The following is a 15493-nucleotide window of genomic DNA, read 5'->3' on the forward strand; positions in this document are numbered from 1 at the left end:
TTTTTAAAAAGCAGACTGGTCGCCACCAGCCTGTCCAGCTCGATGCGCCCCTCCTCTGGCAGCACAGCCCTGCCTGTGGGGGAGGCCTGGACCATGCAGGGAACCTGGAGGGACCAGCCCTGCTCCTGTCCCAGGACACAGGATTGGCTCAAGGATATGCTCATTATCTAAGCCCAGCCAATCAGAGCCCTTCCCAGGGTTTCCTACCACAATTTTCAGAGGGTCTCAAACCTTGCCTGCCATCTGGAGAAACTGAGCTCTGGTGACAGCCTCTGGGCTCAAAGATCAGCAATGCCTAAAAATAGATCGGCCCTTGTGCTCGGTTTTGAGCTAATACATTCCTTTTTCTGCTTACAAAGTCGGGTTTCTGTCACTTAGAACCAAAAGGAATTGGGGGCTCCACATGGGGGCTCACTGCTGCCTGAAACTCTGGAGAATTCAGCCCTCCTCCCTTCCCCTCTCTTTGAGGAGACATTTGCAAAATATTTCCCTGTCCTCATGCACACCGCTGAGCAGGGAGGGTGGGTAAGGAGGCATGGGGATCTCAGAAGCGTCAGGAGGCGAAAGAAGGATCAGTGAGCCCAGCTCGGTGCCCCCAGGAAGGGCCTGTGTCTGTCTGTGTTCTCCGTCCTTGTCCCCTGCCTGTCCACCACCTCCTCTGCTGGTCACACCTTGCTGGGCCCTGAGGGGTAGGGTGTGTGAGCACAGTAAATAATTAACACTCTCTCTTGAAGAAAAAATGAGTCCCTCCCCACCTCCACCCCATGCCAGAAACCCCTGGCAAGCCCCGCAGGCTCATCCAGTCATGCCTGGCCTGACCTCCTGTGGTCTGGGGTGGGTCCTACCTGGAGATGACAGTTCACTTCCTGGTTCCTGCAAGTCCCACTTCTAGGAGCCCCGAGCCCCCAGTGAGGTCCCACTGAGCCCGCCTCTTTGTCAGGACTTGTGCTGGGCACCAGGGGAACAGCAGTGAACAGGACGCAGGTCTCCAGAAGCTCACAGACTAAAGTGGAGACAGGCACATAAAGAAGAAATGACAATAGCATGTCATCAGCACCCCCTCAGAATGGGGAGCCAGAGGATGATTCCTGGGGGCCGGAAGCTCCATACAGGGCTGGCTTCATGGGCGTGTGCCCTGTGTGGTCCCTTACAAGAGTCTCATACTTGGCTTAATGCTCTGCCGTCACTGTTTTGAAATTCTTAATAACTTTTGAACAAGGGGCTGGCCCAGTATTGTCATTTTATACTGGGCCCCACAAATTATGTAGCCAGGCCTGTCGCTGGGCCTGAAGATGAGTAGGAGCTAGCCAGCTGAAGAGGGAAGGAAGGGGAAGGCACAGGGAGGGAGCAGGCCGCCCAGGTCCTGTAGAATGTGTGTGCCCGCGGGGGCTGCTACGGCTACCCCGAGGCCAACTGGGTTGTCACAGGTTATCATTTACACTGGAATCCACGCAGCCTGAGACGCCTGAATGACCAGACAGCCCGCCTCCCGACTGTGTGTGATGACCTGAGTCATGTCTCAGAATCGTCAGGCCTGGGTGCAGATTTCTACTTGTCCACCTCCCTGGCTCTGTGACTTTGCGTGATTCACTCAACCTCTCTGCGCTTCTGGTCCCACATCTGTAAAATGGACGTGGTACCTCACCCAGGGGCTTATGTGGGTGAAAGTGCTTTGTAAGCCTGAGCTAATGCTTGTTCCACTCCCAGACGAGAGAACTGTAAGGTGAACAGCTTCCCTACGTGCCGTGGGGCAGCCAACGGTCATGTAATCTCCTGACAAGACTGTTTCTTAGGAGGGAACTATTGGGGACAATATCTTGAAACACTGTGCAGGTAAAGGTGAGATTCTGAAGACAAGGCTGAAAGGGAGAGAGGGGAACAGTTGTGTTAGGAAGGACGGGACCTTTGGGAGGGGAAGGAGGAAGGAAGGAGGGAGGGGGCGCCATGAGCAGGTGGCACGGCAGGGAGGTCAAAGGACTTGAGAACAGAGATGGCAAACGTGTGGTTTGAGTCATTTGTGCTGCTATGAGGTAAACCGTCTTCTTCCCTTCACCCCCTCCCACAAAATGTCCCTAAACCTTCGCAATGGTTACTATATGAGCAAAAGTCTTGTGGGTTTTGGTGGAAATGAAAGAAAGGGACAAATTCTATGAGTGGAGGTCACAGTGGGAATAAAAGAAGCAGCAACCGCAAGGTGCAGAGGGGAATCTGCTCCCTGCACAAGCAGGAACGAGGAGCCAGAGGCGACCGAGAGCCTCCAGCTCCTGCAAACTCACAGAAGCCTGGGGAAGGCACCCGCCTTCTCCCGGGCCAGGCGTGGGAGGAATGGGAAGTTGGGATCCATCCCCTGTGGATTTTACCAGCGTCATCCCTGCTGACTTCTGAGCTCCATAAGTAACAGGATACATTTTATCCTGTAGAACCACAAATCTCAAAGATCCTGAATGAAAAAGGAGAAACACTAGGAAGCGAGACCAGCAATCCTGTGATCAACTGGATCACAAAAGAAAGTCCACGCTCAGTGCTTTGGAGGGGGTGAGACTGGAGGAGCTGCCAGCCGCAGGCGCTGGAGGTGCTGAGAAGCTGATGGCTCAGCCATCTTGGCTCTGAGGTCACGGCCGCGCTCTCTCTGGTCCACTGTGCCTGGGGAGTCAGGGCTCTGTGCCAAGAGGAAACACGTTTGATTTCCCTCCATCTGAATTCCAATGAGAAAAGCCCAGGGCAGTGTTTCTCGAACTTGAAAACCACAGGGACACCTTTTAAGACACAGTGTCGACTTAAATTGTTTTTATAAGAAAGTTACCTAAATATGTCGAACTGGATATAAACTCATGCCTATATCCTCCATATAAAAGCCAAACAAATTGGTAAGATAAATGCAAACAAAATGACAAAACTAATAAAAACCATGTTAACAACATTGATGTAATGGGGTAGATGCGGTTTTGCTGAAAAATAATTTGCAGCTCCCGACGGGAGCACAGCAGCACCGCTCCCAGGCGCGTTCCTCTGAGTTCCGCCTGCCTGTGTGATGGCTCAGTTCTCACACCGCTTTTCTTTATTTAAACCATGGGGAACGTGCCCGAGACTCAGCACGCCACGGCATCATTTGGCCTCCGGTCGGCTCTGACACATGACTTCTCTATTACACCACCTTTGTTTGTTTCTCATGAGCTGATGACAGTCATGGGCCATCTGGATAATATGCACAAATTGAATAGTGGTTGAGAGCGGATGCTCATTAAGCACAGGTGAAGTGCTTTCCAGGCATAATCTCATTTAGATCTCACAGGGACCCAGAGCAGGAACGATTATTGCCACTCTTTTGCAGCTAAAAGCACCCGGACGCAGAGGGTGAGTGCCGCCCCGGGTCACACGGCGGGATGGAGGGTGGGAACGCGACACGCAGTCCGACACGGGAACGCACCTCGCCACTGCTCCTCAAGCTGCCTCATCAAGAACTGGATTCAGATGGCCCAGAATATGCTTATTTAATTTGCTTTAGATTATCTTGAAATGAAAACAAGATCTTTTTTAATTTCATAGATTTGCACACCTCCACTCATCCATGGCATCGCCTGAGGCTCTGAACCCCGCTCTGAGCGCCTCTGGCCCGGGCAATGTGAGCAGGGAGAGACCCTCCCTGCGCTGAAGCCCCAGCGAGCCAACAACATGGAAGAAGCTACACGGAGACAAAACCCTGCCCCGTTTCCCATTGCTCAGGTCCCCCCACCTCCCACCCTGACCACTGAACCCAGAGCACTCAGGCCTCCAAGATTCCCCCACGGTGGAGAAGCAAGGTAGGAGATGCTCGCCCTTCTGGCAGCCCTGGATGTGACATTCACTGCTTAGAAAGGACCAGACTGGCAAAAACTGCAAAACACCCAAATGCTATCAACAGGAGAACAGGGAAAATCTGATCTAGTATATTCACAGAGTGGAATATTATAAAGCAGTGAGAATGGAAAAAACTACAAGTACATGTGACAATATAAAGGAATCTAAAAAACGTGTAGAGTGAAAGAAGACAGACACAAAAGAGGATGTACTGTAAGATTCCATTGGTACAAAGTTTAAAAACAAGCAAAACTAATCTATTAGGCATCAGAATAGTGGTTACCCTTGGTGGTGATGGGGAGTGGGGAGATGGAATGGGGGGCTTCTGAGTACTGGTAATTTTCTGGTTCTTGGTCTGAGCACTGGTTACAGGCCTGTGTTCATTTCACGAAAATTCACACATGATGTGTGTGTTTACATATATACGTACACATATACACATAATCACACACATCCGTGTACTTATGTATACATACACGTATTTAATCACACCTCATAAGTATATACCTCCATAAAATATGCCTTTTCCTGGGCAGGAAAGAAAATCAGTGTAGAATCTGTGAAGATTCTGCAGCATACAAGCTAAGACTGAATGTACTCCAGGAAAAGATGTCCTGCAGGAAACAGAAGTAAATGTCAAATCTCATCTGCTCTATAGTCTCGAGAAAAACTAATAAAACCTTGTTTCTATGAGACAAGAGATTATAGATAAATTGATGAGGCAATGGGCTGAGAAGAAAATGAGAAAAGATAGGAAGGAAAGGAAGGAGGAGGGAGCGAGGGAAAATTCTGGGATGAACGCAGTGTCAGAAGCCCACGCATCAACTCCTCCCCTCCCCCAATTTCTTGCTGCAATGACCCATCCAAGAGGGAGAAACCCATATGACAGTTCTACCTGGACCGTTTCTGGAAACTGGAGTGAGGGTCTTGTGCACATTCCTAAGAGCTCCAGCAGTCCCCACTGTGTGGGAGGGTGGGGGGCCTCGCTCTTCCCGCTGTGTGGGGAGAAGGCCACTGCGAGTAAATTCTAACTCAGCAGTGGGAAAGCCCAGTGGAATGCTACCAGCACTTCTGGATTTGGTTTTGGGGCCTCCGTTCTGAGTTCAAAGGACCACCTTGAGGCTATTGTCTCAAGGCGGGGCCCACAGGGCGTCATGTGTTTCATGTGACTTCTGCAGAATAGACCATATGCCATCCACCTTCACTCACTAGGCCCCCGACCCTGTACGTACAGCCTGAGGGGGGTTGGGGGGTTGGTTGGTCAAAACCAGAGGAGGCAAGAGAGTGTAGAGTTCATGAGCAGCAGCCATGTCTTTCCCACCCCCTGGGAGCAGGTGGGCATTAAACAAGCTCTCCTCCCACTGCGATTAGGGGTACCCAAAGAATTCCTACATACCCTCTCCCTTTCTCCACGTAAGGGACTGGCAACGCCTTCCATCTGAAAATTTCAGAACCTCTGGACTCCCCAATGCTGCTGCTGGGGTGTGGAGAAAGGGGCCGGGGAAGACGGCCCCGCTGAGGAGAGGACGAGGGCCGGGGGAGGCCAGGAGCATTTCCACAGCATAGCTTGGTGGGACATGTGGGTTTCCAATGAGCTGAGTGGACACTGAGGAAGGTTGTGGGGGTCTCAGGCATCTTAAGAGAGCGGAGGGGGGTCGTCTGTGGGGCAGGCTGAGGAGGAAGAGGAGGCTGAGCTTCCAGAGCAGGCTTCTGTCTCCTTGCTGTTCTCAGAGCATCCTGAGGTCCCAAGTTAAACACAGGTGCAGTGTCTGTGAGGATCCCATGCATCATCTTCAAGGAAACGCCTTCTCCCATCAAACCCTCCCACTTTTCCACACGGCTTTGCAGAAGTGAGATCTCTCCCTCCCCATTCTCTGCTCTCTCCACAATGCATGTCACGGTGGGGAGGGATGACTTGGCAGGAGAGATGTCCCCATTTGCTTAGCCTCTTGGGGGTGATGGTTATGAGGTGTCTGCATGTGTTTGCCCTACCGTCACACCTCCACTTCTGGTCATGAGGTTTCTGAAGGAGCGGCTCTGGAGGAGGGGGAACCAGACAGTGACAAGCCTGGAAACAATGTCATGGGGACACAGTTAGAGGAAGGCTTGGGGGCAGTGGGAGTGCACAGCAGGACAACTATTACCTCCTGGGGGAGGCCGTCCCATGTAAAAGGTGTTGTCCTGTTCCTCATTTCTCCAAAGGGACCAAGGAGGACAAACTGCAGCGAATTCCAAGGGGACAGCTTTGGCTCAGTGAACTTAACACTTTACATAATGAAAGAGAGTGGCTCATCGGGAAGTGGCTTCCCCGTCTCTGGAGGGGTTCAGATAGGGAGGCTGCAGAGAGAATTCTGGCTCTGGGTGAGAGGTTGGAATGGACAATCCCAAGAGCCTTGTTTCAGGGGTTGCAAACTGACAACGTGCATGTCATATGGAGCCGATCGATGTGTTTGCTATTGTTAGTACAGCGTTTGCCTACAAAATGTCTTATCATTATTATTATTATGTAAACAAAACCTGCATTTCTGGTTTCTCTTGAAACACATTGCCGAGCCAAGCAGAGGTGCGCCTTTATATAGGTCATATATTCTTGAGCTGACCGAGCCACCACCACTCCCTATTAACAACCAACATGGAGGCCAAGTGTCAATTGACATTTATCATTCTGCCTGCACTGTGGGGTTTTTCCTTCTACCCAGCCCACTCAACTCATACATATTATTACCCGCCTTCTCTCGGAAGCATTTGAATGGGTGGCTTTTGCGGTGCTCTGCGGCTCTCAAGCTTCATTTGAAAGAGTGGCATAGAGCAGGGTTTGTCTGGGTTCTCCCTCTCCCCCGTGCTCCCTGCAGACTGCAGGGCGTGCGAATAGCACAGGAATTTGCCAAAAGGCCGTCTGCACCCAGCCCCGGAGATAGGTGCCCAAAAACCTGACGGAAAGGAAAAAGGCAGTTCCTGGGATTTGCATGGACTGGTGGATCATGAAACCACACCACCTCTTCAGGACAACAGCCATTTTATATTTTTAAAGGGACATTATTCCTCGTTGAAAGAATATTGCTATCTAGTTGACTCCCATTTAGAAGAGCTCAGAGCCTCCTGTTACTTAATGAAACAAGCAATAAACAGGAAAACTATCTTGTCTGCTAGTCTGGAATAAAAATAGGAGAGTTTGGACATGACCTGTATCAAATGAATGTTGGGAAGTCCCCACTAGCTCAAAGAAGCTGTGATTCCTAGAACTCATACTAATGCTAGCAGCTGACACTTACTAAGTGCTTTCTGTGGGCCAGACACCACGTAAGCACCGTGCATGGTTTATCTCACATAATCACGCAATAACACTATGGGGTAGACAGTATCATGACTATCCTCAGTTATACAGATGAGGAAACTCAGGCACAGAGAGCTTAAGTAACTTATCCAGGGTCACACATCCAGTGATGATGGAGCCAGAATTGAAATCCAGAGAGTCAAACCCCAGAGACGCTAGAGAAGAAGTGATGAAGACACCACCAAGATTTGGTGCCTCATTTCCCACAGGACTTTCCTCTCCCCACCCTTTAAGTGACGTTGCTACATTTCCGGCCAAGCATACCAAGAACGCAAACCATGGGAGTCTAGTTTTTCATTTCTCTGGCTTATAAATTTGTGAAAATTAAACTAAAAATATTCTTCCATATTATTTGATTCTTTAAAATATAAAATAAAAAGCAAGTTTCCCGGGAACTAAAGTTCCTTTTGCAGAATCTGGTTCCTATTCCAAATTTGAAATGAAATATAAAATAGAATAGTGTTCAGTGTCTGGCATCAGATCATTGCTTTCAAGATTCCATAACCAAACGCTGTGAACGTGTGCTTGGCAGCAGAACCGAATTTCCATCGTGCTCAGTCTCGCAGCATCTGGCTGATGCGGGACATTCATTACAGTGATCCTGCCAGGGAGCTGGGGGCCTATTTTGACCTCTGAGGTCATGATATATTATGAAGTATACACGCAAAACGAAGCATACTTTCTGTTGCCTAATTCAATATTTTATAGGAAAACTGCCAGTGAGACTACTATTTGCAAATGACTTCTGGGTTTAAATGAACCTAATTCCCTTAAAAATTATGTATTTGAAAATCAAGTGTCAAATAAGCAGGAATTCTTTGGACTTATCAATTGAAAATGATACTACTCAAAAATAGATGTATTGGAAAGAATATGATGATGTTTTGCTGACCAGAAAGCCTAAAATTTTAAACATATTTTTCACAAGACTGTATTCCTTCCTTAATAAGAGAATGAAATTATCCCATAGTAAGAGATGGAAAAAATTCGACATGGAAGACGGCTCCAAATAACTTAAAGCATGGTGTTCCTCAGTGCATGTAATAAACCCTTGTACTGAACACAAATACATGATTTTGGTGATAGAAAATCTGCTTCTCTTGCCTTCACTAAATAAATGGGTTGAAGGTGTACAGAAAACACACTGGTTTTAAGATGTCATATTACTGACCTGCTGTCTGGGATGTCGTCAAGGGAGGGGGTATTGCTTGGTGCCTCTTTTAAGCCCTTTGACAAAAGAGCCTGGGAACACCCAGTACACCGAAGGGCAGTACATGACAAAGGCCACAAGGTGTCGCTTTCTGACAATTTCTTGCTAACACTGCCCTCCAAGGGGAAAGGAGGGGTGGGTGGGGTGGGATGTTGACTATACTTTGATGTAATAACCAGAAGTGCATCCACAAGGATGGTCACTAATTAATGCATCTAGATCAACAGGAATTTCTCCCTAATGTCCCTAAGCCTAAAACTTAAATGATTTTCCCCTAATCGTTCTCTTTTCTGCTGGAGCAAGCCTGGGCGTCTTGGTATTACTGCAGATTAGGGATACTGACCCAAAAATCTTCCATCCTTACTTCTTTGGTCTTCGCAAACACTCAGTGAGATGTCCTGGGTAGGAATTATGATCGCTATATTACAGATGAGGGAACCGATGCCCAGAAAGGTGGTAATCGGCCAAGGGAAATGCCGGGAGCCAGGTTTCCTGACAGTGGCCACCCCAGCTGCCCACCCCTGCCCTCGCCAGCCCTCAGAGTGCAGGCGGCTGGGGGCAGGGTTTGTTCCGCTTTTGGGAAATTAATGTAAAAGATTTTATATGAAACTGTCTGATGTGAATTCGTATGTATTTATGTCTATAAAACAAGGCTTCAGAGAGTTGTCACGGGTGCTGTAAGCCACTCTGGGCTGTGTCTTGGATGGGTTTCCAAGCCGGCTCACTCTGTTGTGAGGGGTGGACATCAGTTTCCTAGGGCTGTGTTACAAGGTACAGACTGGGCAGCTTAAACAACAGGAATTTATTTTCTCTCACTTCGGTAGGCTAGAAATCCAAGATCGTGGTGTTGGCAGGGCTGGTTTCTTCTAAGGTCTCTCTCTTTGGTTTGTAGCTGGCCGTCGTTTCCTTGTGTCCTCACACGATCTTCCCTCTGTCTGTGTCCTGATCACTTCTTCTCATAAGGACAACGGTCACGTTGGATTAGGGCCCATGCCAACGACCTCATCTTACTTTAGTCGCCTCTTTAAAGGCTGTATCTCCAGATATGGTCACATTCTGAGTTACTGGGCGTTAGGGCTCAGCATACGAGTTTAGAGGGGGCACCGTGCAGTCCGTAATGGGGTGGAAAAGCTGAGAAAGCCAGGTCACCCTTCCAACTTGTCGCCGTGAGAGTGGTAGTGTTCTAGTCTGTGGCCTTGATCCACACCGCCAGAGCTGGAAGCTATGTAGCTCTTTCTCTGAGAAAGCTCCATAACTAATCTGCTTCTTGGATATGACTCTTTTCATCATTTTCTATGGGAGTGGAGCTTGGAGAAAAGGTTTCTGATTCCCATTCTTGAAGTGAGGAATTATATCCAACTTTGGAGCCACTTAGGAACACGTGTGTACTTACACATGCATTTTTAAAAGACGTTAAACTCTATATTATTGCATATCCTTCTGCAAAAAGTATTTAATCAGTTACTTAACCAACTTCAGATTTTTGGACATTTGTATTGCTTCTAGTTTTTCAAAGTAATGCTGTGATAAACATATTTGTAAGAAGGTATGATTTTTTCTTATGACAGATTCTTACAAATGGAACTCCTAAACCATGGGACACGCAAACTTCAAAGGCCTTTGATCTTCATTCTAAGTCATCTTCATGTTCCTTGTTCCGACTTACACTGCTCTCCCCCGAGCTCTGCTCCAGCAAGGACTGAGGTGGCTGTTTCCCCTTTTCAAGGCACAAAGATTATGCTCAAAAAAACCCAAAAAACAAAAATCCACCTGACCAAGATGACAGGTAAAAATTACTAGAGAGGTTAAAAGCTTCTGCTTTCCAAGCATTCAGTCCCTTCTTTTGTGAATGGATTGTTTACGTGTCCATGATTTTCATTGCTTCTTTTTCTTATCGACTTGTGTGTGCTGTTTATAAATATGAACCAACCCTGCAGCATATTTGTTCTAAATGTGTTTTGAATACTTTTCTCACTTTGCACTTGTAGTTTAGGTGGTCCCTGACATTTTTCTTGTACACATGTCTGGAATGTCCTGAGAACTATCTAGCAACCTTGAGCTTTCTGTGCTCCGCCTTTGATGCTGTGCTCATAAAGCCTTCCTTCCCTCAATCCAAGATTATATAAATATTTACCTTTATTTTTTTTGGGTATTTTTCTGGCTTTACTTTCTAAAATCTTTTTTTAAAAATAATTGTGGTAAAACATACATCACGTAAAAATTTACTATTTTAACTATCTTTAACTGCACATTCAGTAACATTAAGTATATTCACAGTGTTCTACGACCATAACCACTATCCATTTCTAGAACTTTTTCATCATGCCTAACAGAAACTCTACCCAAAACAATACCTCCCCGTTCCTCCCTCCCCCTGGCCCTAAAAATCTCTGTTCTACTCTCTGTCTCCATGAATTTGTCTATTCTAGGTACCTCATGTGAGCAGAATCATACAATACTCGTCTTTCGGGGTCTGGTTTATTTCATTTAGCGGAATATTTTCAAGGTTCATCCTTGTTGTAGCATGCATCAGAATTTCATTCCTATTTAAGGCTGAATAATATTCCATTGTCCGTATATTATGGTTTCGCTTTTTATATGTAATTCTCTAATCTGCCTAAACTCTATTTTGATGTATGGGATGAAGTAAATATCTAAAGTAACTTACTAAATAGCTCATCACCTCCCCTACTCATCTGTAATCCTAACTTTACCTTACACTCAATACTGTGCATTCTCTATCGGGATGACAGCGCCCTCGAGGGAGTGAAAATTGGTTCTTGAGGTACAAAAAAAAATCTTACTCTTTTTACGTATAAAGCACAGATATACATACAGGACATAAAGAGATACGTATTATATCCATGGTGTTAAAATTTCATGGGAGGGGGTGAATAGGGAAAAAGTCTAAACATTTTTTAGACTTTAGGGGGTGACAATGAAACAAAGGTTGAGAAAGCCGACCCTGTGCTAAATTCTTCCATGTGTTTGCGAGTTTGTCTGAACTCTTGCTTCGCTCCACCGATGTGCCCGTCCCTGTCCCAGAAACACTGACTTCTGGTGCTCCTATTGCTCTGTTCACATCCTTCCTGGCAACAGTGAGAAGTGGAAGTCACCGTGCTCCTCTACTTGTCTACCTGTCTATGCCCATCTCCTTTAGGGAGAATGAAAGCTCACTGGGTGCTGGGGCCTTGTCCTGGTCACCATTGTGCCCCAGTGTTTTCCATGGTGCCCGGCGGAAGGTGCTCACTAAATACTCGTTGATTAGTCAATCAATTTAAATATGTGGTAGGCCAAATCCTTTCTAATTGCTCTTTTTCTCCAAAATTTTGGCTATTCTCACCTGTTCACTCTTGAAAATGAACTTTAGGATTACTTTAATTGGCTGCAAAAAATCATACCAACCCCTCCAGGAGGTGGAGCTTCTTGTGGTGGGGACTGGAGTCAGTGACTGGATCCCAAAGATTAGAGTGTTGAAAGGGAAAATGGTAACTTCAAAGCTGAGAAATCCGGCAGAAACCACCCTAACCAATGATCGAGGTGAACATCACCATGTGCATATCATGTACCCAGACATCACATGATGGGAGGGGCCCTTCGCCTCTGCCGTGGTCTCTCCCAAAACCCGTGACCCCAGTCTAATCATGAGACTACACCAGAGAAACCCAAAAGAGAGTATTCTACAAAACAGCTGACAAAAGGGCTGAACAGTACTTTTCAAAACCTTCAGGGTCATCAACAACAAGAGAAAACTGAAATGTGTCACATTTGGGAGTAAGGAAACACGATGAGTAAACGTGGAATCCTGGACGGGATCCTGGACCACTAGTGGGAAACCTCTTGAGTTTTTCAGGTATAAGTCATATATTTGAAATTATTATAATTATTCTTTCAAATATCTATCATTATTTATCTAGAAGACCTAGAACAACAAGGTATGCTATTCGTTTTATTGTTTGTGGTTTTTTTTGAGGAAGATTAGCCCTGAGCTAATCTGCCACCAATCCTCCTCTTTTTGCTGAGGAAGACTGGCCCTGAGCTAACATCCCTGCCCATCTTCCTCCACTTTATATGTGGGATGCCTGCCACAGCATGGCTTGACAATCGGTGTGTAGGTCCGCACCCGGGATCCTAACCGGTGAACCCTGGGCCACCGAAGCAGAACATGCGAACTTAACCACTGCACCACCAGGACAGCCCCATTAAGATATTTTTAATGTCCAGAAATGAATACTGAATTTGATCAAATGCCTTTTTAGAAAATATTAAAATGCTCATACTTTTTGTACTACAGATGTAATTTTATTACAATATCCCTGCATCCGTAAAATACCCCCTTCTAGGTGTAAAATGCTGGAATTGATTTGCAAATATTTTACTTAGGATTTTAGCATCATTGTTTAATGGTATAGGAATGACCTATCGCTAGGAGGTAAGGAATACTTACCTGTAGAACGTTTGGGCCCAAGGCCTCTTCTGAGCTGCTCTTTGACAACCCTTTATTTCATGGTTACCACTTCACATGTACAGCTTTTATTATATATACAGGTATTACTTTGAAGACAGTATTGGTAGTTTATATTTTCTGAGCCAAGTGCCCAGTATTTTCAAACTCATCAGCAAACAACTGTAATAGTATTCTCCAGCAGCCTTCGTAATGGCCTTATTCTCATCCTAACGTTACCTTCAGGTGTGCTTTCCACAATTTTATTTCCTGCCTAGATCTGCCAGAGATTCCTTTCACAGGTTTTTCCAAGGTATCTGCTCTTGAAGTTATTTATAAACTATTTGGGTTTCCTGTTATCCAAGTAATTTTTTTCAATTTTTATCTTTATTAATTCCTTCCTCCTGCTTGTCTTCTTCTCCCCTCTCCTGTTAACATTTTGAGTTGAATATTTGCATTTTATTTTTTTGTTAAACAATACAAACATTTAAAGATATTAATTTCCTCTGAGAACAACCTTGGCCACATGCCATACTATCTATTATTTACTGAGTGCAGATACTGATGTAAGTGCTTTACAAGTAATTTTTAATCTTCTCTCCAAGCCTATGAGGTAGGTATTACAATCACCATTTTGCAGGGGAGAAAACTGGAGCTCAGAGAATTTAAATAACTTACCCAAGGTCACACAGTTAATAACCACTGGCACTAGAATTCTAATACCAGAGTCCATAGGACACCTGTGACTGAGCACTCAATGCTGAATTTTGATACGTAGTTTTTATTGCCTTCCAGCCTCCCCCACCAAAGAGTTTATAATGGCAGCTTCTATTTCCCTGTTTACACAATAGTATTTAGGACATTTATTGTTTTTATTTCCAAGAGATTAGATGGTTTGATTGTTAACCTTTTTGGTATTATTTTCAAATTTTTACATATTGTGGCCAAAGTACTTGCTGGAACAAAATTTTTTGGAAACCAAAAACGTCCTTTGACACAGAACATAAGATAAAAAGACTAAATAATACGTACTTAACAACTTTAAAATAAAACTAGCAAAATGAGTTTATTCGGGAATAGCAAAGGAATTGCAACTCGACTCATGCTAACTATGGTGAACCACAGGCAAGTCCAGACAACAGAAGAGGGAAGCTTGTGTTCATAACAAAAAAGGGGGAGTTGGGAGGGGCTCTACTAAATGAAAGATCATTGGAGGAGAGCAAGAGCCCAGGGTGGTGCCAGCTCCTCATTGGCTGAGCTATGGTGTTTCCCATTGGCTGGACTTGTTGCCCCGCGAGCAGAAAATCCTCCTTCCTCGTGCTGGGGTAGTAAGGAAGTAGCCAACTTCCTGTTGGAGACGCCAGGTCTCTTCCTATTTGGGACAATAGGGGACAGCGGTAAGGCGCAAGAGCTCCCTCTACAGGTCATCCTGACTCCAATTTTAATTGACGTTTCCTTTATTTTCACAAACTCAACGTATTATTGTATTCTGATTTCTCTATCTTTTTTGTGTGTGTGGTTATTTTCTAGCAAATCTTACAAAGGCTGAACGTGGTGTGTTAAAATCTCCCCTTGGATTTGTAGTGCTTCTGAGTTTTCAACGGTGTGAATTCTACAAATATAATCTACCATCCTCTTTGTGGCTTACTACCTTTTGCCTCGAGGTCTACTTTATTAAGTTTTAATTACAGCTAACATTTATTGAGCATTTAGTCTGCCCCACACTCTGTGCTTCACACGTATTACTTTAATTACCAAAACAACTCCAGGGGTAGCACTAAATGTGGGTCCAGGTTTTGTGGGGATTAGAATTTATACAGTACTGAAGGCCTTCTTAGAAAAAAAATACAAAATTATGAACACAAAATTAGATACGAAAATGGGTATTTATTTAGAATGAGTGAATAAATCAAAACAAATTGAGAGATCTCTTCTGGCATTTGGGAGAAATGTTCCTGGCAGCAACCTCCCCACCTAGAAAACTACAGATCCCAGCGGCCCCTGAAGGTGAGCTTAAGCTTCCTTAGCTTCAGGTAAATCCACCTCCGGAGGCAGGTGTTACCCTTAGTCCCATGTTTATAGATGAGAAGACTGCGACTTAGATTGAATAAATCGCTCAAGATGGCAGCGTCGGAATCTCGACTGTGCAAACGGACTGCGGAGCCTCGCCTGTACCCACCGCCTCTCATTACTATAACTGAGCGTGCACGAGGACTTTAAGGAGGGAGAGAAGGGGCTAGGAAGGCCAGGGGAGGGGCAAGAAGCCCTGAAGAGGGGGACGGAAATGAGCTGCACAGCCCAAGGCGGGGACGCGCCTTAGACAGCAGGGAGGGGAGAAACCTAAGGGAAGAGGTGGAAGGAGGCAGGAAGGAGAGCGAGTCGGGGCCGAGATACACTGGTCTGTTGACAGAACTTACGGAGCCCGAGCCCGCGCCAGGCGTGCAGTGGGCTCGCGCAGGGCACAGGCCTGGGCGCCCTATACTGTGTAAGGCGACCTGCGCCGCAGCGAGGCGGGCGGGACCGGCACAGGCGCGGGGGAGCGCCGCGGGCACCCCAGAGTCACCGAGCCGCAAGAGCACCGCCGCTGACACAACACGGGCGGCGGAGCCCACAGTCGGCACGCCCCCTGTGCGGCGCCGGAAGTGGCGCCACGAAGCCGGGCGCGCCT

This window comes from Equus asinus, chromosome 10 (assembly GCF_041296235.1).
Source record: "Equus asinus isolate D_3611 breed Donkey chromosome 10, EquAss-T2T_v2, whole genome shotgun sequence".
Taxonomy (NCBI): Eukaryota; Metazoa; Chordata; class Mammalia; order Perissodactyla; family Equidae; genus Equus; species Equus asinus.